Source organism: Arvicola amphibius, chromosome 12 (assembly GCF_903992535.2).
Source record: "Arvicola amphibius chromosome 12, mArvAmp1.2, whole genome shotgun sequence".
NCBI classification, from domain to species: Eukaryota; Metazoa; Chordata; class Mammalia; order Rodentia; family Cricetidae; genus Arvicola; species Arvicola amphibius.
In genome coordinates this window covers 159,369,344-159,393,903 of record NC_052058.2, presented here as the reverse complement: position 1 = coordinate 159,393,903, position 24,560 = coordinate 159,369,344, and the positions used below count along the sequence as shown (strand labels likewise).

Genomic DNA, 24,560 nt, shown 5'->3' with positions numbered 1-24,560 from the left:
ATTAAGCATTTGCAGGAATTGCATCAATTTTCTCTTTAATTGTACACAACAGCAATATGGATGCCTATTAAATTGGGCAGAAGTTAAAGTGTGCCATTTCCTTGAAAAAATGAGTTTGCTGAAGAAATTTGATTTTTCTCTCAAGTAAGCACAATCAAATCTCAGCCAATATTTAAATTGGCATATGACACTATACTTACCCAATAAAAGAAAGGCTCACTTACTAACATTTGTTTACTACATATGTTGCACCGTTATTTTACATTTATGTATCTAGGATCATGAATACTAGACGAAAAATTAAAAAAAAAATCGTAGATTCCAGGAAATCATATTTGATACAGTAAGCTTCCTTTTTCAAAATGTTTTGTAAATTTTCCAGCAATTCCCTTTAAAGTTGAAGGGACCCTGTGAAGACTGATATAGGCGTGCTACAAGACTACCCATTAGAAAATAAGAGATGGCAATCTATTTGCGTCAACAATTCGACTTCATGAATATTGAGTAGACTTATCTCTATTTTCAAGTTTGTAGAATGTTCACATCAACCTTTCCTTCATTCCCCAGAGGATCTTTAATCTCCATTCCGAATTACAGATTTCATTTAGATAGTGGGAATGCCCTCATCATGATTAATTGAGAGCTGTCCTACATGATGTGGTATCTTGGCAAGTGCTCAACTTTGGGACATTTCATTAGCTGTGCCCTCTGGAGTTAATGGAGTTAACAGTATTTTTAATGTCAGTCTTTACCAGTGGAATCGTAAGAAAATTTTTTTTAAAGGCGTTGCAGTAGGCTTTGCATGGCGAAATTGTGTTTCTTAGTTTAGAACCCCAGGAATGGTGAACACAAACATGATGTGCATGTTTACACAGCAGGTCAAATGGATCATGGTGTGTTACTATCAGTAAATACTTTGTGGATGAATAGAGACTTTCGGGAAAGATGGATCACATATATGCAAACCTATAAATGCCATCTGTAATTAGCCTTTTGGTATGGGGAAGAGCTTCTGAGTCAAAGACATGAGCAAAACGTTGGCTTAGTAACTTCCCCACTAAATGCTCTGGGGGCTACACAACTTCTTGGAGGTGTGCCCCTGTGTTAGGACTCTCTGGCTCATTCACCTCTGTGAAGCAGAAATAATAGTCATCATGTTAAAAAATGTTAAAGATCAAATGAGGATATGAGTTTGAATACACTTTATAGACTACATTTCAGGATTAATGCCAAATATTTCTAAGTGTTCCTAAGTACTATAAATACACACACTGTCATATATGTGATGGTTCATAATCTACTCAGACTTCAGAGATCGCAGTGCTATGGTAGTTTGTAGTAATAACAATATCGTTGTTTATTAAAGATATATATACATATATATATTTATGTATGAATACCGATAACACATTCACATATAATACCCAGAAAGACATACTTCTATACTTGTTAGACATCATTACTGATATACCTGTGTAAAGATGAGAAAACTAAAGTTAAGGCAGAATGAGAACTGAATTGCAAACATTGACTTTTTAGGGTATCAAAAGCCACTGTTTCCCACTAAGCAGCTACCAAATTCTGGCGCTTTGGTGACTCTATCACAAAGCATCTAAGATCTCTATTCTAGAGCATCGCAGGAGAACCAGACAAAGCAAAGACTACTTGGATGAAGGGATGCCTCACAGCTTTGCAGACTAGATATTGAAAGCAAGCTGATGAATACTCTATGCTTTTTATTTGGTCCCTATGAACCACAAAAGAACCTTGTCTCATATCTTTAAGCCAATTGAAAACTGCCTATCTATCTAACATGGTCTTTGTTATCAAGCATAGCACTGATCACTAAATTTGCACTGAATTGATCTGGGCCTTTTATTTAATCATTTTCTGTTATAGGTTACATTTTATGCTACATGAATAAATTTAAGAACCCATTTCCTATGCAGTGTTATCTATAACTTTTGTTTATGTCATTTTCCATTTCCCATATGCAAATTCGGTCTTTGCAATAAGATTCTATATTTAAAAATTAACAAAGATTATATACTACTCTAGAATTCTCTATTTAAATGGTATATACCAAAGAAAACAAAAATTTTATTATGACTATTACTAATTGTGTAGTGTCATATATCAAAACCATGGTTTTTCCCAGAGATGTGTCCTCTACCATCAGGCTACACACCCAGTCCTACTTAGGAATTGCTGACTAATGCAACTGTAAAGTACAGACAAAGGCTCAAAGAAAAGCATTATATATCTTTACCAAGCATTTCCTAGATGCTAGTCTGTTTCCATCCTACTATCTGAGTCACTCACAAAAGATTTGGTCATTCTGGCTTCAGTTTCCCTGTTGACTTTGGCAAGGGTCAGAAGTCAAGCCTGGATTGATGTGGGGGTTTCTGAGTTTTAGAAATCAGTACCCTGGTTGAGTTGATGGTTCCCTCTTAAGTTTCTTCTCCACACTCCCCCACATAGACACTCTTGTTTCATAGTAGATATCCTCCTTAATTGAACCCATCAATAAAACCCATGACTCAACACACTCCAGCCTCCCGTTCCCATATGTTTAATTTCCACGCACTGGAAGGAGACTCATAACAAATCTGGAGAGAGAAAAATCATTTTCTTTTCATCGGTGGGTTTAAGCCTGGTGTTTATTTAAACCTAGGCAGGCCTTCTGAAACTTTAAGGGATTAAGAAGAACAGCCTTTCATGGGTGACCCAAAGAGCAAAGGGCAAGTGGTTTTCCTTTTGCCTTTACGCTCTCTCTCATGTGCAGAAAGCCAGTTTACAGCAGGAAAAGATGAAGCCAATCACAGAGAATCAAGAAGCTAAACTGTGAATTATTAGAGCAACGGATTCATCCACTGCAGCTACCTTTATGTTGTTGTGTTTCACAGGCTACCTAAGCCTTCCAATATTTCAGTGGCTACATTGCTTTCGCCAGTAAAAGGAAAACTTCAGGGCTTGCCACGAAGAGAACCACATTCATAAGGAAGTCCACACAGTGAAGGTATGATTTACAGAATTCATGACAGTCCTGGACAGCGCTGTCACTGCCATGATAAAACACTACAGTCAAGACAACTTGGGGTGTAAAGGGTTTATTTGGCATACACTTCTACACCCCTGTTTACCCTTGAAGGAGGTCAGGACAGAAACTTAAACAGGGTTGGAACCTGGAGGCAGCAGTTGGTGCAGAGGCCATGGAAAATCACAGCTCATTAGTTTGTTACCCATGGCATACTCGGCCTCATTTTTACAGAACACAAGACTGCCAACCCAGGGGTAGCCCAAGCAGTCATGGGTTGGGCCCTCCCCATATCAGTCACTAATCAGAAAACGCTCTACATGCTTGTCTGCAGCACGATTCTATGGAGGCATTTTCTCGCCTGTGACTCTGTGATCTCCAAACAACTCTAGCTTGGGTCTAATTGGACATAAAACAAGCTAGCACAACGGTGCTCATCCTTGATGCTGCCTAAAAATGGGGTGTTGCTAATTGCCAGTTCTGTGAAATATTTCTGATGTAAGTAAGCAGGTAGTTTCGAGACTACCTACTACTACGAGCATGCCATGCTCGGTAAGATTTGCAGCATGAGGAATTTTGCAAGCATTTCAGCCTAGCTAGGGCATGAACATTGAAGGCAAAGCAGTTGCCAACTTAAGAAGGAGGTGAAATATGTCCAGAATATGAGCTGCTGTTCTGGCCTGGCCATCTGATTGTCTTCTCAGTATATTCTATTTCCCCTTCCTGTGGAGATGCATGCGATTTCCATTATTTAATTTTACAAACAGAATAAAGAAAAGTGACTTGTTTCAGGTCTCATAATTACTTTAAGAACTGAAGCTACAATTATAACACAAAATAACCATAGCAGTAATACCTTTGGTGAGATATTATTATGCATCAATGATGACACTTTAAGATAAATCAGTGCACTTAAATTTGCAGTAGTAGTTAAATGAAATGATATTTCCACTATTGAAAAGGTACAGAAAAGTAGGGAAGGGAGGAGACAGGAAGGGGAGACAGGGGACAGGAAGCGAAGGAGAGGGAAGTTAGAAGACAAGAAAAGGAGGGAAGGTGGGGTAAGGGGAAAGGGGAGGGGAAGGGAGAGCAGTATGCTTGAGGTCAGGGATAAATGGAGAAAAAAAGGAAAGGAAGCCAAAGTTGACTGACTAATTTGCTTGAGGTCATAATCTAGGAAGATCCATGAGAAGATTCCAGCCACATCTTTTTGGCATCAGAACCCAGGATGCAAAATCACAATTTTCCTCATTGATCTGTTCAACTTTCGTTAAGCAGATTGAAAGTACTCTCTTTCCCTGTCCCCATTTTCTCTCTTTCATTCTTCCTCCCTCCCTCCCTCCCTCCCTCCCTCCTACTACCCTCCCTTCCCTCCCCTCCCTCCCATCCACTCTCTCTTTCTCTTTTTCTTTCTTTCTTTTTCTCTCTGCATCTTCTTTCTTGGCCTGGAAAGTTAGGAGTTTCTTTTTCATACTCTAAAGTGAAGTTTCTCTCCATTCTGACTGAAATTCAATTTCCCAATTCTCACAAGGTTTCTAGGTCCCCTAATATACTGCAAACTTCTGCTTTAAAAAATGGAACAATGCTATTTTCTAGTTAACCTATTTCTCAAGAAGCGAGGTGAAAAAATAAAGCCTGTGAGGCCAAATCGGGTCCTATAAATGGAAGGTAATGTTATTACTGGATTTAGCTTTTGCTTTTTCAAATATTGTCATCTCATGTTTTTTTTTTCTCCACAATACCAACCAGGTAGGGGCAGTGCCATTCAAACCAGTAGTAAGTCAGCACTACCAAGTTCACCAGTGGGTTCTTGTCACTTGGTCTGAAGTGACTGGAGCATGCTCCTCACAGCACAGGTTACTGAGGCACGAAGAGTGGGTGAGGGAGCAGCACAGGTACCTGAGAGCATAGCAAGTTAGATATCACTACAGGCTAATGGCTGAAGAGGCCAAGATCTTAGATGCCCTTCCTAACCCTAAAAACACCTATAGATGGCAACCTACCACCTTTGCCATCAGCCTAGTTCAAAAAAACAGGAAGATTGATTCGTAGAAGTATGTTTTTTTTACTCGAGCAAATTCAACTCTGAAACAACTCCTCTTGAGTACTCCCAATTCTTACTTCATTCATTCTATTCATTATTGTTTTTGGTGACAAGTTCTTAGTATATTGACCAAGGTTTCCTGAAGCTCATGATTCTCCAGGTTTATATTTCTGAGCGCAAGAAACTTCCTTAACAATAAAAAAGAACATTATTTTATTCAAATGGATAAGAAAAAATGTTATGAAGTAATTTCTCCAGTTATTAGCTGGGAAAAGAAAGATATCAAACTTTCCTGTAGAAACTTAATTATCAAATATGTATGAAAACTTTACATATAGTATGAAACATGATACTGGTATTTGCTTGGTTTCTAATTTTCTGAGACATTGCCGTACTGATACTCAAAGTGACTGTACCAGCTTGCACTCCCACCAGCAATGCAGGAGTGTTCCCTTACCCCACATCCTCTCCAGCATAAGTTGTCATCAGTGTTTTTGATCTTGGCCATTCTTACAGGTGTAAGATGGAATCCTCAGAGATGCTGTGATATGAGTTTCTCTGACAGAAACAACCTAAATGCCTCTCAACCCAAAAAATGGATAAGGAAAATGTGGCAAATTTACACAATGGAGTACTACACAGTGGAAAAAAAATAATGACATCTTGAAATTGCAGGCAAATGGAAGGATCTAGAAAACATCATATTGAGTGAGGTTACACAGACTGAGAAGACAAATATCATATGTTACTCACTTATAAGTGTGCTTTTAGACATAAGCAAAGAAAACCAGCCTACAATTCACATTCCCTGAGAACCTAGATAATAATGAGACCCCTATGAGAGACAAACATGGATCTAGTCTACATGTGAAGACAAGACCGTCCCGAGTAAATTTGGAGGGTAGGGATCATGGGAGAGGGTAGAAGGGGAAGGCAGAGGAAGGGTGAGGAGCAGAGAAAATGTATAGCCCAATAAAATTAACGAAAAACTTTTAAAGCACCATGACCAAAAAGGAACTTGGGGGAGGAAAGGGTTTATTTCATATTAACAGGCTTATGAGTCGTAGTTGAGGGAAGTCCAAAGTAGTGGAGTTCAAAAACAGGCACTGAGTCAGAGAGCACATGAGCCAGCTTGCTGCTTTTGTTACTACCTTTTACCTTTTCCTGGCTGGGTCCTGCTCTTGAAAATTAACACTTCCTAAGAGAATGCTTCATAGACCATGCCCCACGGCCAATCTGACGCAGGCATTGTCTACAATACGTTACCTCTTCCCTGGGAGGTAAAGTAGAATACCAAGCGCACCCATCACTAATCATTCTTGTTAACAGGCATGGTTGGGAAAGTTGTTGTGTATATGATACTCATAATTGCCTTTGCAAAATTATAACTGTTTGGGTGGGGGTAAATCCCTTGTTTCACTACATTTCATTATCAGCCTATTGAAAAAAAATAAGATTCATTGGCTTTTACTTGCATGGAGCTAGAATAAAAACAAGATGAAGATTTATGAGTTAGCCCCCAAGAGCATGGGATCAGTGATGGATACCACAGGTAATCAGGCAATATCTTCTTTCTATGGAAAGCTTTTATACTGCACGGACGGGTTCCTGTCTCCACTGTTCTAAACTGTGGAATATCCGTCAAGGGAAACCCTCAGCAGAAACACCCTAATTCTGACCATATGCTTGTGTGGGCTCACTTTTTTTCTCTGCCCCTCATTGCCACCTGAAGAATTGTGGTTTTCCATCTCCGTTCCATCTGTAGATGAGTTAGGTGGGAAGCCGGCCCCCATCGTCACTTGTCCAAGGCCACTGCACTAATAAGCAGTACGGATGGCGATTACTCATCTTGACTCAGCATCCGTCATTGTCCATTCAAACTGCTTTGCTTGGGAAACAGTAGGCAGCCGCCGGCAGTAACATCTGCCCAGAGTTACCATCCCACCATACACAAGAAATTAGAGATTTGGGAGGAAACATGGGATTTGAAAAAAAAAAAAAAGCTAGGGACTCAAAAATCTTGGAAAAAAACAAACAAATTTACATCTACAGAATTTTCATCCTGAGATCTACCTCAAACTATATACACTCATTTTATATCTCATGTTTTATCTTAACAATGAATTTGTTTTCCTTGTTTTACTCCATAGACACCTATTTTAGATGCAAAAGTATTTCAAGATATTTATCATAGAGTCAACTTGATATCTCCAGTAGTTCTTCCCTGGCATATCAAACTCCAAATACCCTATGTCCTTGGGAAGGACCATGGCACAGGTAAGGAATTATGTCCCTGGGAATGGCCATGGTACAGATAAGGAATTATGTTCTCTGGTGTAAAGATGACAAAATCAGAGCCCAGAGGGTAGCAACTTTGTAACCCAACAACTTTCATAACTCAGAGTAAAATGTTAACCTCAGTGAGCCCCTGAGTTTATTTATATAGCTGAAGGATTAAAAAGTACACGTTGGGACCACCTAAGGGATCTCATCAAGGATGGTGATTTCATTCATCATCAATTTTTCCCTATTGGGAAGCCCTGGGAGTGGAGGGGGACCTGGCACAAGGATTGTACCAGGCTCCCTGCGGGAAAAGAACTCCTGCTCTGCTATTACCATCTTTTCACATCGTTCTTAAGAAAAATCAGCTGAAATGAAATGCAGGAGTTTAATGAGATAAGGGTGAGTGATATAAATAGGCGTCTGATAAATTGACCCATGGGTGAGGTATTGTTTGTCTTAGAGAATGTTCCTTCTAGATGATTCTCTCATTCAGAATAGTCTATATGTTTCCTTGTACCCCTGTTAACTGTGGCCTCAAGAGTATAATGTAGAAGGGCCAGGAATGTAGTTCAGTAAGACAGTATTGCCTAGTAGCCACCAGGGCCTGGGTTCTATTCCTGATACTGACAACAGAAACAAACAAAATCAGAAGCGAAAATGATATTTCTTTATTCAAGCACTATAAATAAGTGTTTAAAGGGAAGCAGAGACTTATCATGAGTCCTTTATTCACGAAAGGACTTATCATGAGACTTATCATGAGAAGGTTTTGTTTTTCTCCATGTTTTCTAAGTTCCAATTCCAGGGGAAAAAAAATCCGTCTTTCTTTCATTCCTACTAATCATAATTTAATCCTAAATCATACAGTGTTTGAAACTGCACGGAGATGAAGTCAGGGAGAAAGTCATAAAATATTTCACACCTGAAATGAATCTTTTGTGCGAGGGACAGGAGGAATTGTGAGTTCGCTGCTGTGTAATTGTTATTGATTGCAATGTGCTCATGTCTATGGCGGGCAGACCTGCAGCTTTGAAGGGCTGAAAGTCAGCACTTGGTTTGGGTGGCAATAGGAACAGGGAAGAGAATGTTTTAGTTCTATTTTTCATCTTATAACTGTGACGATGCTAAACACCTGACAATCTCTACCTCCATTTCTCTTCAGGATTAATGCCCTACTTGTAGTCTGTCTCAGTGAAGAAAATCACTCAGGATATGCAGGAAAGAATGACAGTATTCAGAAAACAAAGGTTTGCTAAATGCTGCTGGAATTTGTTGGAAGGAAAGAACACATTGTGCAGATGTCCTTGTACATTGTCGTTAAATAAGCAATGGACTCTTTGTTCTTCAAGCCAAGAGACTACAAATCTCTAGATCTGAAATGCCAACCAGTTCCTAGTCCCGCATCTGCCTTAGCTTCCCAGGGAAGAAATACATTTTTCTTGGCTTCTGGTTTTGCACAGGCTTTCTAATGGTTAATTACTCTGTATTTAGCATAAGGGTTTTTCTTGCTGTACTTGACCAGTGTTTCAGGGGAAAATGAAGGGATATTGGGGCTTACCCTACAGGCACAGGAAGTTTCACAGCCAGAACTCTTGTAAAATACTCAAGAGCAATGGCTCACATGTGCAATTCCTGAGTTGCCAGGGCAGATACAAGAAGGGCCCTAGTTCTAACATTCAATGCAGCTAACAGAGCGAGTGGGTACCCGGCCAGAGAGAGGGACCCTGACTCAAAAACCAAGACGAATGGTAAGGAATCACAGCCGCGGCTGACCGTGGACCTGCTTATTCATTCATACACACCTGCAGACGCAGGAGCACCCACACGTGAACATGCATCTGTGCACATGCGGGGAACACGCATGTATGCACACACAGGGAGAAACTCTTTCAGAGGTAGAGGTAAACAATGGATTTCAGAGGAAGCTGTCTTCTCTCTGAACTCGCAGACCTATGTGCCCATCGAAATGGTGACCACACACACAGGAACCTCAGTTCTTCGATGGGCATCACCAACAAATCCGAAAGGGGGGTTAGTTCTTTTCAAATCTGATATTTGAGGATATGCATCTATGTCCCCTCCTTATCCACTGCCACCCCATAGCAAGTTTTGTCCTGTTTGTCTTTATTCCACAAAAAGACTGCAACTCTGCTCTTAGCATAGGCTTCTGGGATTGGTTAAAGCTAGGTTGTGGCACCTAACTTTCTAACTTGCATCAAGGCTGACAGTTAAAAGGGTTAGATAATTTCTGAGTTTAATTGTAACTCCATTTTGAATATTACTAAAGAGTCAATACAAATAGTTTCCAATAGTAATCATCAGACAGGGGTTTAAGATAGCTCACAGTTATGATGCAATTATCAGATTGAATTAATCTCTGAAATTTCTAGTCATATTTAAATAGAAATAACAAGTTATTTAGTCAATCTATGAATTACTATGAAAGCCATTGGGATCTTACACGAACACATATGTAACATGTGAGAGCCGACGCTACTTTGGGACAATACAGAAACTTCAGCAGCATTCATAAGAACGGGGGCAACCTTGACTGAGCAGATTATTTGGTCAGGAACCATCCTCAGGGTTGAACTCACATCTCAGGAAACCTCGAAGATTCCTACAACAACACAGTATCTAGATTTATATATGATAAAACTGAGGACCGGAGTCTGAGTAAATTACCAAAGCTATCAAGCTGCAGAACAAAGGTCAGACCCAGGCCCCACGCCTAGACAAAACTCTAAATCAGGGCACAGCAGTACCCTAGACAGACTTTAGTGGAGTTCAATCCATTGAAATGTTTCTGATCTCAGCCATTTCAGATTTTGGTAATGAAAACTAATTGAATTTATGCTTTTTTTTGAAAGTTGTAAAAAGAAAGACAATGTACAGGAGATAGGTTTTGCCAGTAGCCCTAGTTGTGGCAGCAACAGGCCCACTAATAGCATGGGTAAATTTTAGTTTCTATAAAGCTAAAAAAATGAGAAATGTTTGTAATCTCAGCACATTGGAAACTGGGAAAGAGGATTTTAAGTTAAGGCCAGCTTAGTTATCATAGGGAGACTTAGCCTCAAACTGACAAGTTTGAGTTGTTCACGCCAGCGCTTCCAACAGCACTGAAAAGTTGAGAGGTTAGGGAGAAATGGTTCTTACCCACAGAACCTGACATTAGCTGAATGTGTCCTTGCCCTGGTTCCTACTTGTATTGTTTATTAGCTCTGTTTCAGATGCAGGCGAGTTTCACCTCAAGACTGAGGTGTTGGAACAAAAAGTATGGAATTGTGGTTAGCCTCTCTGATGGTAATGCATATTTTCTAAACAGACATTTATACTCCCTTTGGCTAGGAGGCTGTTGAAAGAAAGGAATGAAAGAAACAAACCCCAAGAATTCCCAAAAATCTCGTGGGAGAATTCTGCAGCTTTGCAGGCACCCAGAAGAATATGTCATCTCCTGCCTAAAGATTTATCATTTGTCAGGTGACCATACAGGCACAGTAACTTGGAAGGAGTGCTTGGATCTGAGGCACTGGTGGGCAGAGGACCATACCTTGGTTAGAATGATTCACTATGCCTATCTCTTGCTGTCTATTGAAACTCTTCCTTCTGGGAAGGACCCCAAAGACAGACTCTCTTCTCTCTCTCTCTCTCTCCTCTCTCTCTCTCTCATCTCGTCTCTCTCTCTCTTCCTCTCTCATCTCTCTCTCTCAGTCTCTCTCTCTCTCTCTCTCTCTCTCTCTCTCTGTGTGTGTGTGTGTGTGTGTGTGTGTGTGTGTTGGAATGTGTCATTGGATCTCTAACCTCATCTGAGTGTGTCCATCTTGAACAAATATTTTGTTTCTGCTTTCATTACTTAAAAAATAAAGACAAATACCATTGCTCTTGGGCACCTCCCCCCTAAACAGAAATATTTAACTAAAGCTTTGGGCATTAATAGTACCCTGTAATAGTACGAACTCAAGACAGGTTTTGATGGACTCAGCTTTTAATTCTCTTTTACTATTGGAGGAAGTTACTCTTGTTAACTCTGAACAACTTAGTTACTTGTTTTGCTGTAACAAATACTTTTGGAGTTCTGACTTTGCAGTTTCCACAGTATGTAAGGCAGGTGGGAATGGCTGAGTACAGATTTTATCAGTTGTGTGATATCATATATCTGTGCTAATAGCCTGGAATTGATGAGTTAATAAAAACTCTGTACAAAATTCGCAATACTGGAATATAGCAAAGGCATTCTGCATCTGGTATCACTCTGTGTGTGTGTGTGAATTCCACACATACATGAATATATATATATGTATATATATACATATATACATATATATATATATATATATATATATATAACAGATAATGAAGATGCAAAGTACATACCTTATGGGGAGAAAAGAGATGATTTTTGTTGTGTTTGATTTGTTTTATTTAAGTGAAAAAGGCAGCGACCTCGGGAAGTTGACACAGTCCTACCCTGCTGTAATTATTCAGGTCACTTCTAGTTGAAGCACCATCCCCCACCTTAAACTGAATGTCTCCATAGATTTAGTGCCTTCTTTACTTCTTTACTATTAGGAATTCCTTTAATAGCTTTGCTCATATTGCTCAGAAAGCACTAGACTGAAAATTGGGGTATCATTAAAAAGAATGGGAAGCGAAGACACGAAGAATAAAACAGAAAAATGAATCCAGCAAGGTGGAAGATTGTGCATCAAGTAATATTTAGCATCCAGAGAGGACAAAACACACTTGGAACACTATGAACTAGGACTCGAAGCTACCACTGAACAAATGCTATTTAGGGCTAACCTAAGCAGGCCCCTAAAGGAGAGCCAGCAGCAGTCAGGGGAAGTCATCCTGGAGCTGACGAGGCAGATTTTGAGAATACACAAGACAAGGATCACTTCCTCTTCCTCATCTCATCAGCGCTTAAATTGGTACTCTTGTGAATTAATCAGTCACTACAGATTCACTTGGCAAAAACATACTGTTTTTTGGCACCATTTTTAGCAGTGTAGACTATAGGGAGAGAGGAGAATCACATAGTCTTGTCACGTGAACAGTTCACAGGGTCATGGGGACATGGGAGAAACCCATTCTAACTACTTAAAATATAAAATACAAAAGTTGAAAAAAATGAAAAAAAAACATGGCAAGGATAAAATCAGGAGGAATAGGTGTAAGGAGGCCAGTACTACTTGTCTTCCTGGCTATTTGACTTTGAAAAGGAACCTGGTTCCCCTGGCTTTCTAACTTGGAAGTGGTGATAGCAGTCTTATCTCACAGAGCATCTTACTTGAGTCCCTACTCACTGTTCATCAGGGCTTCAAAAAGAGGGCAAAGGAGTACCACGCAGTGTCACACTTGTGGGAAGGTATGTAGGGAGGCTGTGAGTCACTTCTTGAATGACTGACTCTCACTCAGAGGCCAACTATTCTCAACTGACTAGTTCATCTTTTCTCCAACGTGGTTCTCTCCTTGCCTCCTGCATTTTCTCTCCGTGTCACCGGTCACTCAACGGGCAGTGTACTAAGGATCTCTGGATGTCAGCACAGAAAGCCTCTCCAGGTAGCTTAAGAGAAACCCTGAATTTACTAACAGACTAATGGCACAGGAGAGCAATGAGGCAGGCCGGGTGAGGAGCTTCAGCTGAGAACTAAGGATATTGAACTAGATGAATGAATAGCATTGCACCTGTTTTTGATTGACAGAAGCCTGGTGTCTAATCACAAGATGGATAAGATGAAACGCAAGAATGTTCTGTGAAATGACAGACTGAATGACTTTGCTAAATCCCAATGTGATGACTAGAAGCACAAAGGCAATCAGTGCTGCACACGAAAGAAAGAGACGGTAGGCACTATTTAGTCAAGAGGCAATGAGGCCTCTTATGAGTTGATGGTGCCACAAAGAAATGTCAGTGTCCCTTTGTAGAGGGGTCTAGGATAGAAGCTGGCAGATATCGGGGGGGGGGGTTCCAGAACACAAACATGAGCTCAACAAACTGATAAGTGAATACAAAACCAGATGCATCTTTATAAAAAGAATACCTAACTAGGGTGCTATTGTACAAACTCATGTAATCACTTTAATAGAACATGAAAGCTTTGGATTTCTATGATACCCAGAGATGCTAGAAGATGCTCCACTGCTCCACAATAGACTAAATAACTGAGATTTCATGGAAGAACTGCACTCATCCCTGCAGTTAATATTTATTAGTTAACATGAGCCAAGTGCTTAATGCTAAAAGATATGGAAAAACTTTGTTGCTATTTTGAACTCAGGGTTGTTAGATCTATCAGATGAACCTACCTGAACTGATTTCTATCCCATCTCTCTACGGCATGATCTAATGTGTGAATCAAGTGTTGAAATTGAAGAGTGTTACAGTTTGGTTTCTATCTTGTCTTTAGACTATATTGAGTTATATGATACAGGTATGGGCTACTCCAGGTTTATTGTCACCAAGGGGAACTTCAGGCTGTACAGTTAGGGGGTGATCATCTGGAAGTAGATTATACTATAGTTTTAGATTATAAATCAGGGACGTTATTTTAGTCTACAGAACTGGATTGACTGAAATACCATGCACAGCCACCATATGTGAAATTATGATGCAGAATGTCCAAGATCCAGACCACTCTCATCGTGTGCTCAGAATCCATACTCTGATGGTGCATGCAGGGAAAAGCATTTACCTGTTGGGGAACTTCTCGGGTCAGTTTACCCAAGATCAGAAACACTGGTATACATCTGTACTTCTTATACAACATTCATTTTGCAATATTTAGCTTTTAAAATTTTTAAATATTTTAAAATATTAGGATTATTTTTAATAATTATCTGAGCCAAACAAACTGTCATTTATTTCTTTATTATGACAGACCTGGCACAGGGTTTAAGATATCCTAAATAGTGAAGGGTATCATTAAGCTGAAATGCCATGTGTAACTCTGTTTGTATATATTTGTGCATGCAAGTATATTTGTATAGATATACATATGACTATATAAAATACATATCACAGGGCTAAGGAGTACATAGAGTTGGGAACAGAGTCCTTTTCTAAGATCCAAAATAAACTGATCAATCTAAATGGAGGCTTAATTTAAAAAAGTATTCTCTTGTTATTTTAACAACAGTTATAGTTTCTCTTTTCAAAAATTGTGATGGTATATATTTAATAAAGCTCTGACGGTATTAGAGAGTGTTTGAAACATTGGGAATTTTCCAGTGGCTTCACACCAAGATGGCAAATTGGTATGCTCGTGTGTGTGTGTGTGTGTGCACACTAGCAGAATTTGGGAACAGATATTGGAGTAGAAGGCAGAGCAGCTCATCAGCCATCAGAACTGACTGAAAGCTCTGCTCCACATAGGAGCATATTCCATGTATTAAGGTATAACTGCCTATGCCACCATCCTATCTGCAACAATCAGATAAAGAATTTTTGGTTATTTTCCTACACTGTTTCAGATAGAAATAATTTTATGAGGTCAATACAGACAAAATTACTGATAAAATGCCATGAAGCAATTTGAAATTTCCAATCTTGAATTAGACTTTCCTCAAATGCTTCATAAACACTCAGTGTCTGACAGGCACTAGGTTGAATTCTGTGAGGAGAAGAATCTATACAGTCACAGAGTTTAAGGCAGAAGAACAGAAAATAAACAAATATCAGTTTTTCTAACTTTCCTTCTCACCTCTCTCTGAGAAATTACAAAATATCAGAAGACCAAGAATAAAATACTTAAACATATTTGATGGCAAATTAGAGGTTTGTACTAGCAACAATGAATGGGGAAAGAAATTGCACCTAAGAGACTGTTTCCTAAGAAGATGCTGGAGGTTCATGGGGAATGTCAAACTTTTTTTGATAAAACAAAGAAAGAAGAGTTTGATAAACATAAGAGAAAATTTAATAGACAGATTCTGGTTCAAAACAGAATCATTATAACTTCACATGGTTTGGAGTTTCCAGATATCATTTTTTTAATTCCTTAAGAAAAATGTGTCTTGTGCTGTTGAGATTCAGGATGGACCTATCGCTGTCCCACAAGAACATAGAATTCAATTAGGTGAAACTTAAATATGGCAGTCTTTGGAACATTTAGGTGATTCTAAAATGCAGAGAACATCATGATATGTCCAGTACGAGAACTTTGAGAGCAGCCTGAACTTTAGAGAATATTTGGATTTATCAGTTGTTGAAAGAAGCACATCTCTTGATTTTCTATGCCATAAGTCATATAGTTTATGGAGGAAGTTCATTATGATTTTCAATAAGGATTAATTTTGAAGAACATTCTGTCATTCTTCAAAACTCCCAAAGCACATTACATCAAAAGAATCAACTACATTAACACACTTCTTCAAGACCTTGTTCAATTCTCCTCAATCCATCAGTCATCATCAGCCTCAACACCCTAGCTGGACAAGTTGTAAGTAAAGAAATCATTTTTTCAATCTAGAAAAAGAAAAATTCATTCATTGCCTCATTTTGTGTAACCACTGGTTCTATCAGACATGTTTACAGATCTGTACTCAAAGTACCACTACTGAAGAAGTGATTTTACCTCTGAAGAGAGTCTGCAGCCTAGAGTTTATTCAAATGAACAAAGGACATAAAATTGGAAGCTAAGCCATGACCTTTTGATCCATCTATTCAAACCACCTGGCCTGGCCGAGACCTTCAAGCCACACTGAGTATGTTTTCTGTACCAACCAGTAACTAGAATCTTCAGGTACTCAAATATTAGTATAAGAAATATAAGTGATACACATGCCAACTTCAGTGCATGCCACTGTTAGAAACTACCGTTCTAGTCTTATTAATTTGGATTGCAATGACTCCTTCTCCCTGATCAAAGTTTGGTCGCAATAAGAATCTAGAATTCATATGAAGTAGAGAGAAACAGACACACATTTATTCTGAGCAAGCGCTACAGAGAGGATACATCTTTAAATATACAGAATGACTTTTTTTTTTTCTAATGAAAAGACAAGAGTGAATGAGATGAATAACAGAATCCCTAAGTAAATAAGGCATCTTCCTTACCGGAATGAACGCATGCTGCATAGCCTCTTCACATTGTTTCAAGGAAGCGATCGTATCCCACAAGAGCTGATAATTCTCAGCTCGGGAAGCACTCGGTCGTTGCATATCGAAAGCCGGTAACATTCAAACTGAGCTCAAAGAACCCAGTTGAAGAAGAAAAAAAAAAACCCCGCAGATCTGTTACATAAACTTCTTAATTAGATCGGCTACACAAACTGCTATCTTAAGACTTTAGAAAAAAGTTAATCAGAACGTTTCTTTGGGGGGATAACTGGGCATGGCTTGAATAGAGGCAGATGTTGTCATTGGGAAGTATTTTCATTCCCACGCTTGTGAGGAGCAATCGTATCAGAGTTCCCCTGTCTTCATATGGGTCTGGCAAAACTGCACATACCATAAGTGTGTGTGTGGGGGGAGAAGTAGGAGGGAGAGAGCGGTGAAAAATACTTCTACCACAAGCTTTGGGTGGCAGGGTACAGAGGGAGAATTTGAGAGGAAAATGGCAGCAAATGGATAATATACACATGTGTATGTATCTAGGCAGGTGCCCGCACTTGGCTGCTATGTGAGAAATACATGCACACGTACAGGGTCTTTAAGTATCTCCAGCTCTCAACTAAGTTGAGACAGAACTGATATAATTCTTCTGCGGTGGCTTATCGCCTTCAAACACCACAAGTTTGCTAGTCAGAAAGCTTATGATATCAAGTAGGGCTAACTGTGTATTTTAGAATTGAAAAGTAATTAGAAGAACTTCATGCTGCTTATGCACAGGAAAACAGTCATATTTATTTCTTGTTTCAGATAGCATTCACAGAGACATGAAAGGGCAGCCACGATTCTGTGCATTCTTCACAGAATGTTGTCTTCACAGAGCTAGACTGTGTTAATCCAAAAAAGTCTGTACTTTAACAATAAAAAGACTAGTATACTCACTATGCAGAATATGAATAGATTTTTAAGATGTATTATCTATTGATTTTCTTTCACCAGAGACAGCAGCCTGCCACAGTCCCCGCAGTCGCTAAGGGTTTGGTGAGGTAGGGGGAAAGCATTTTGAAGGAAATGCTGAGTTGTAGCAAGATGGGAAGGAACACAGATGCTCAAAGCTAACTTCACACCCAACAATGGCAATGTTTGTGGATGTACTGTGAGGGGGGAAGGTGAGCAGAGAAAAATACATAACATAATAAATACACAGTGCATTCAACTGACCTCAAAATCCCAAATAGTGTAAAGCAAGGTGTAAGTGTAGGAAGGAGCCAAGAGCACAGATGAAAGAAAGAGTCCTGCTGTATTATTTTTGGAAGACCTGCATGATTTGGGTTACCTAGTTTTTCTGCCTTTGTACCCTGGTGATGGTGCATATGTGCACACTAATGTCCTTGTAGTATAAAAGTCCCCCAAGCTATCTTCTCATCTCATGTATGCATATATATATATATATATATATATATATATATATATATATATATATATAATTTAAATTGAAGGAACTGGAGGTATAACTGACCCTTCAGGACTTCCTACCTGGGAAAACTGGTAAGAAGATTGCTTTTTCTCAGCATTGTAGGCATACACCATATGGCTATTACCTTTAGACAGTTTGCTTTTCAGTATCAATTCAACCAACCTTTTCTTTTTCTCATTCATGGCGTTCTGTTCAGCTCACACCCACAGTCCCTCCTCTGCCTTTATTCCTGCCCTTATCCACTCCCATCTGCCCCAGCCACATGCTGCTGCTTCATGCACTGTCGACTGGCCAGCCCACAACTTCCCGAAAATATTCCCTTGCTAGTAAGTGTTCTGAATGTCTCAGGAAGTGACTAGAAAATAAATGCTTTTGTTTTGAAAGTCATCTTCCAAAATCTTAACCAGTCTTTTCTAAATTCCTTGAGCAAAACAGCACTATTATTTTAGAGTCTACTTACTGAGTCTTATTCATGCCCTTTGTTCAAGAGACCTAATCGATAATTTGACCAGAAGCTCCTAAAAGTTCCCATTTTTTAAATTCTTTAAATTTAAATTGTTTAAAAAAAAGTGTTAGAGAATTCACAATCTTCCTGCAGAAAGTAAACACAAAAATGTTCTTCAAATCTCTATTAACTCATCTATTCATTTAATTTACAACCATATGACGCATCTCCTGTATGCAAGGCTTTGTGATAATTCTTTGACCAAATGGACATGCAAAATGTTTAATCCATTCTTAAGGAACTTAAAGTGCAAGAGGTAGGATGGCAGATTGGTATGAGATAAGTCTAAAACATGTAAGCAATAAAGAACAGGCATCATAAACTAATCTCACAGCAATGAAAAACCAAACAACACATCACCAGGACATCACTATAGGCTCACGAAGCTGCCACACTAGGCTAGTGCCTGAGGTTGAGAAAGAAATAGAATACATAAAAGTAGGTGTGGGAATGAGACATCGGAATGGTATGAGAAGATGCAGGATGGAAAGGGGACCTTGCTACTGTTTGGAAGGAACATGACATCATGAGGGACATCCACACACCAAGGACTACATAGCTTAACATCCAGAGTTGGGCTGGAAACAAGGTATTATAGAATTACAATTTTTTAAAGTTTTGTTCAAATTTTAAAAGTTGTCTTTATTTGTGAGAATTTCATACATGTATACAACTAAATATATTATGTCACACCCCATTTCCACCATCCAAATGCCCTCCTATCCCATAAATTGTGTCCTCCTCCCAACTTCACGACTCTGTTTATTTTTTAATAACCCACTAGTACAAGGGGAGGTGCCAAGTCTTACTGCAACTTGATTTGCCTTTTAGTTAATATTCTTGGGAGGCCTGTCCTTTTCTGAATAGAAATGGGAGAGGAGTGGATGGGAGGGGACAGAAAGGAGGTGGGAGGAAGGATTAAGAGAAGAGGGAGGGAAAACTGTGGTCAGAATGTAAAATAATAATAATAATAATAATAATAATAATAATAATAATAATAATAATAAATGATGATAAAATATTAAAAATAACCCACTGAGTCCAGGTAGTGCTGCTTTGTGGTACCACATACAAAATGTTTGTGTTTTACTGCTTTCTGCTGGTGACTGGTTTCCACTACAGTTTACTTGCAATAAAGATGAAGTAATAGGAACTAGATTAATTCTCTCAACTAAAATCACCTAAACAAGGATAACCTATTCCTGCTTGACTAGATTCTGAGGGTGGACACAAAACTACAAATAGCAATGAACACCAAGATAAAGAAAGGAGGTGCCCTTCTTCATTCTTCCCTTACTGATGGAATTTCAACATGTCACAACGGGGGAAGCTGGTTGTAGCCCCAGGAACATGTATTGAAAAGATAAAGTGGGTTTTATGAAAAAAGAAATTAGGCAGGAAAAGTGATGCTTATATCAACCCAGATGGAGATAGTGCAAGAAAATCAACACCAAATTCCCTCATGGACATAGGTGCTATTATTTTTTAAAACAAAATTTTAGTAAATTTAATACAGTGATAAATAAAAAGGGAAATGTATAATGAGCAAGCGGGTGTTTAACTTGGAGCTTAAAGATGATTTAGCATCAGAAAATGAAGCATATGAATCTCTTTATTAAGATTTTAAAAGAAGACAAATGGTTGTTCACCATAACGATAAGCGCAGAAGGGATATTTTACAAAAGCTACTCTTTATGGCTTATATCTCTTTATGGCTTAGAAGCAAAAATTAGAAGAAGAGTGTTCCTTCTCATCAACATTGCCTGGGAGGTTCTAGGTAATGCAACAAAGCAAGAAAAGAGAACAAAATTGGAAAACTAAAAGCATATTCCGTGTAGATTATATAAAAATGTAGGCAGAAAATTCCAGGAAGTCTGAAGGGAAGCTACTTAAAGGTTTAAGCAATCTTAATAAGCCTGCAAGATGTAAACTTAACACATGAAGGTCAACTGTATTCTATACACTATGAGTAGACGAAAAGAAATAAATGCCGTTTTTATCATAATAAAATGTCATAGAAAGATATATACACCATCCATAAGCACTGAAATCTTTAAAGCTGTGTGTGAAATCTTTAAAGCACACACACACACACACACACACACACACACACACGAGAGAGAGAGAGAGAGAGAGAGAGAGAGAGAGAGAGAGAGAGAGAGAGAGAGAGAGAGAGAGAGAGAGAGTAAACATACTATAGATTGAATTTAGGGACTTTCCCTTGCAAAGAAAGGACTATAAAATTAAGTTATTGTCAACTTTTAAAGAATAAATTTCAAACGTATACTACAGTAATGATACAATGTATTGAAAATTGGATCATAGATTTAACACAATCCCAACCAAAATCCCAGAAGTTATGAGACACCTTTGAAAAAGAAAATGAAAACAGAAGGAAGAAAAAGAAGAAGAGGAAGAAGCAAAATCAAAGACAAGGCCAACCAAACAAAAAACACTAATGACCGAAACAGTCTGGAAAGAACAAGTTAAATACACAGAGCTGCAGACAGAGGATCTTCAACAAAGACACAGAGCTACCAGTGGAGGCAAGGCAAGCTTTTTAAAATAATGATGCTTGAAATATTGGTTATCCAGTATGCAAAATAACAAACTTTAATCTATGTATCTCTATTCAAAGGGCTTATACAGCTGCAAACAAGTGTAAACACAGTGTCCAAATAGAACTATGAGAGAAAGTTGTTATGACTGTGGGTTAGGTGTAACACCCAAACCACAACCCATAAGAAAAGAACAAATTGGTAAAGCAAACGTGGTTAAATTAAGAGTTACTGTTATTTGAAAACAGTGTTAAAGAGGCCTACTATTGGTCTAAAACAACAAAATAACAGAAACATAGCAATGAAATAACTGATATTTTCCTGTACTGAAAGATCAATGCCCTACTCAGCTGTTACCAGAGATGCTTTCCCCTGCAGCAGATGGGCACAAACAATGACCAGACATCATGTGGAGAGTGAGAGACATTAGAACACTCAGCCCTAAATAGAATGTCTCCATCAAATGGCCCCCTGCCGCAGAGCTCAAGGAACCCCACAGAAGAAGAAGCAGAAAGAATGTTAGAGCCAAAGGAGATGAAGGGCACCAAGTAAACAAAGCTCTTTAAATCAACATTAGCAAAGATCACATGAACTCACCATGACTGCAGCTCCATGGGAATCACGTGCATGGAAATGCATGAAGCCCTCAGTGTCTATGTTATGGCTTCTGGTTTAGTGTTTTTATGGGATTCCTGAGTGTGCAAATGAGTGAGTCTCTGGTTCGTGTGCCTTCTCTTGGGCTCTTTTCCTTCTGTTTTTCTTGTCCAACTTTGATGTGGAAGCTTTTGTTTTATCTTACTATATTTTATTTTGTTATAATTTATTATTATCTCTCAGAAGACTGTTCTTTTCTAATGAGAGACCACAAAAGAGTGGATCCCGATGGGAGAGGAGATGGAGAGAAGCTGAGATCCCTCTACTCCTAGAGGGAGTGAAAACTGTATCAGGATATATTATGTTAGAGAAGAGTATGTTTTCAACAGATGGGAAAAAGAAAGAGATAAGCCATTGAATGCAAGAAAATATTTTGAGTCACATAATTAATGACACACAGAGAGACCTCAAAATGCAAAATAGAAAGACAATCAGTAAAAATCAAGCTTTTAGATATATGAGTATCAAGGATGGAGAGATGACAAAGAAAGGAAATTATTATGCAAACTAATTAAATTCATAGTGAGGCACTGTGGCACACCCAGTGAAATAGCTAAAGGTAGCACACACTGAGTTAAGATATAGAGGTTTGGAATCCTCATATATTGTGAGACTATAATGATATTATCCCTTCATTATAGTTCAGTGGTCATTTGAAAATCTAAATGCAATCCTACTCTATAAGTTAAAGATAAGACTATTAGAAGGCATTTACCCAAGAGGAATAAATGCATATAAGCAGTTAGGCTTTTACAAATATTTATACTTATTTTACTTTTAAAACCCTCAAAATGAACAATTTCACCAAAGGTTAGCAGAGAAATTGTTTGCCTTATACTTACATGGTGGGACAGGAAGGACTGAAGTATTGATGCATGCAACAAAATGGACGTATCTCAAAACAATCCAAGAATGCACGCTGAAGGAACCTATTAACACAAAACTCTCATCAAGGATAACAGAATGGAGAATGGTAGTTGCCTGGGCATGGGGGTAGAAGCTGACATTTAAGCTACTTTCTCCAATTTAAAAGAGAGTGACCCCATTTTGGTGGGCTTAGGTGCTCATGATTATACTAGGGTAAAATGGTAAGTGAACTACATACATATGTATATGTATATATTAATTATGTATATATTAATATATGTACATACATATGTATATGTATATATTAATGGAGCTACTCTGTAAATGAGTAACCCTGCTCCAATCAAGATACCAGTAACTAACAAATAAAAATTCCAGTTCCAGGAATGGGTTACTTTTTTGAAGTTGTTGGCCAATGGAATCCTATAGACCCTTGAATATAACAGGTACCAGTGATAGTGATTATCCTCCATAACCTCAGGATAAAAATCCACTGTTGATACCAAACCCTTGAGTCATGGGACATGGAGAAATGGATGCTTTGATCCTACTGGCTTGATTTAGAAGTGCTGGAAGGTACTATGTACTGAAGTAGAAAAAACATCTACCAGTCTCTCCCAGCTATGAGCCCTGTGAGCTACATTAAGGACTGGCATGGCAGGACATAAACATTGTTGCAACAATGGCTTGAACATCATGGGCGTAAATGACTGTTTTCTAATTGGCTTCATGTTCTACTGTATAAGATGAAACTTGTACCTGGAGCCATTGTCAGGGCAAGAACTAGTGACTAGATAGGTCATAGACCCTTGGTAAGAACCTAATACTCTTATTCTGGTAAATAAGCAATTCTCAATAATGGGTTAGGAGACCCATGGGAGTCACGTATCAGATATCCTGCATATAAGATACTAGCATTACAATTCACAACAGTAGCAAAATTACAGTTATGAAGCAGCAATGAAATAATGTAAAATTGGGGTCACCATAACATGAGGAACTGTATGTATTAAAGGGTCACAGCATTAGGAAGGTTGAAAACCACTGTGCTAAATGGATATAATATTAAACTGACTCCTAATGACATATTGTTCTACCCATAGATTAGTGGATCTCTCAACCCTCGTTACAGATGCATTTACAGCTGACAGCCCACCACTGATCAAGGTGTAGAACATAAGAGACTGTGTGATGCTCAGCCCTAAGGGGACATGTATGTCACACCCCTTCCTCCAAAGGCTCAGGAATCATCGTGGGAAAGAGCCAGCAGTTTGAATAATAATACAGGAACAGTGTCCTCTGGACACCATGGGGTGGCTCTACATATAAATGGCCAGCAGTTGTGACAGCATGCACAAGACCTTGGTAAGCTCGAGCCAGACCAAACGCCAACAGAAAGAAGGGAGACGCTCATGAAGTCCACCCTGATCTGAGAGGTCAGTGACAATTGGTAACTTCAGCGGAAGGGAGAATCAGTTTCCCCTGGGAACTCTACTATAGCCTTGTAGAGAGCTACATAGCCCACAGTATTTGGGAAGCACAGCTTGGACTTGATGGTTATTTAAAAAGAAGAGGATACAAAACATGGTGGGTGTGGAAGGATGGTGTCCTGGGAGCAGTTGGGGTAGGGGGTGAAGGTGATCCAGACACATTCTACAGAACTGTCAAAGAGGTGATAAAGTCAAGTCCATAAAATCTGAAAAGACAAAAAAGAAATCTCTATTTGCAGAATGTGTTTTGATTGACAGCTGTCTTCCTTCTTTAAACTCATATGTAGGTTCCTTTGCTTATCTCTTTGGCTCCTATTTGAACTGGGTATCTCGGATCTGCTGGTTATCTTTAGTCAGACACCTCACACATCTCTCAGACTTCACACTCTAGATGTGACCATGACTTTTCCCCCACCTGATCAAATATGCTTCTCTTTTATTTCCCCACCTGGTAAACACCAACTCCTTCCACTTTGCTGCTAAAGTGAGATTCCTTCCCTTCCAGAGTATTCACGACCACTTCCTCATGACCTTCTGTGCTTTGGACTGGCTTCCTTTCATGGACTGGCTTTGCATACACTGACTTTGCCTGT

The 24,560-nt window shown here is 38.9% G+C and overlaps 1 protein-coding gene across 1 annotated transcript in view; it reads right to left on the bottom strand.

Annotated features, from left to right (window-relative positions):
- The window catches only part of Dlg2 (discs large MAGUK scaffold protein 2), a 701,330-nt gene that overhangs the window by 645,613 nt on the left and 31,157 nt on the right, over positions 1–24,560 (bottom strand).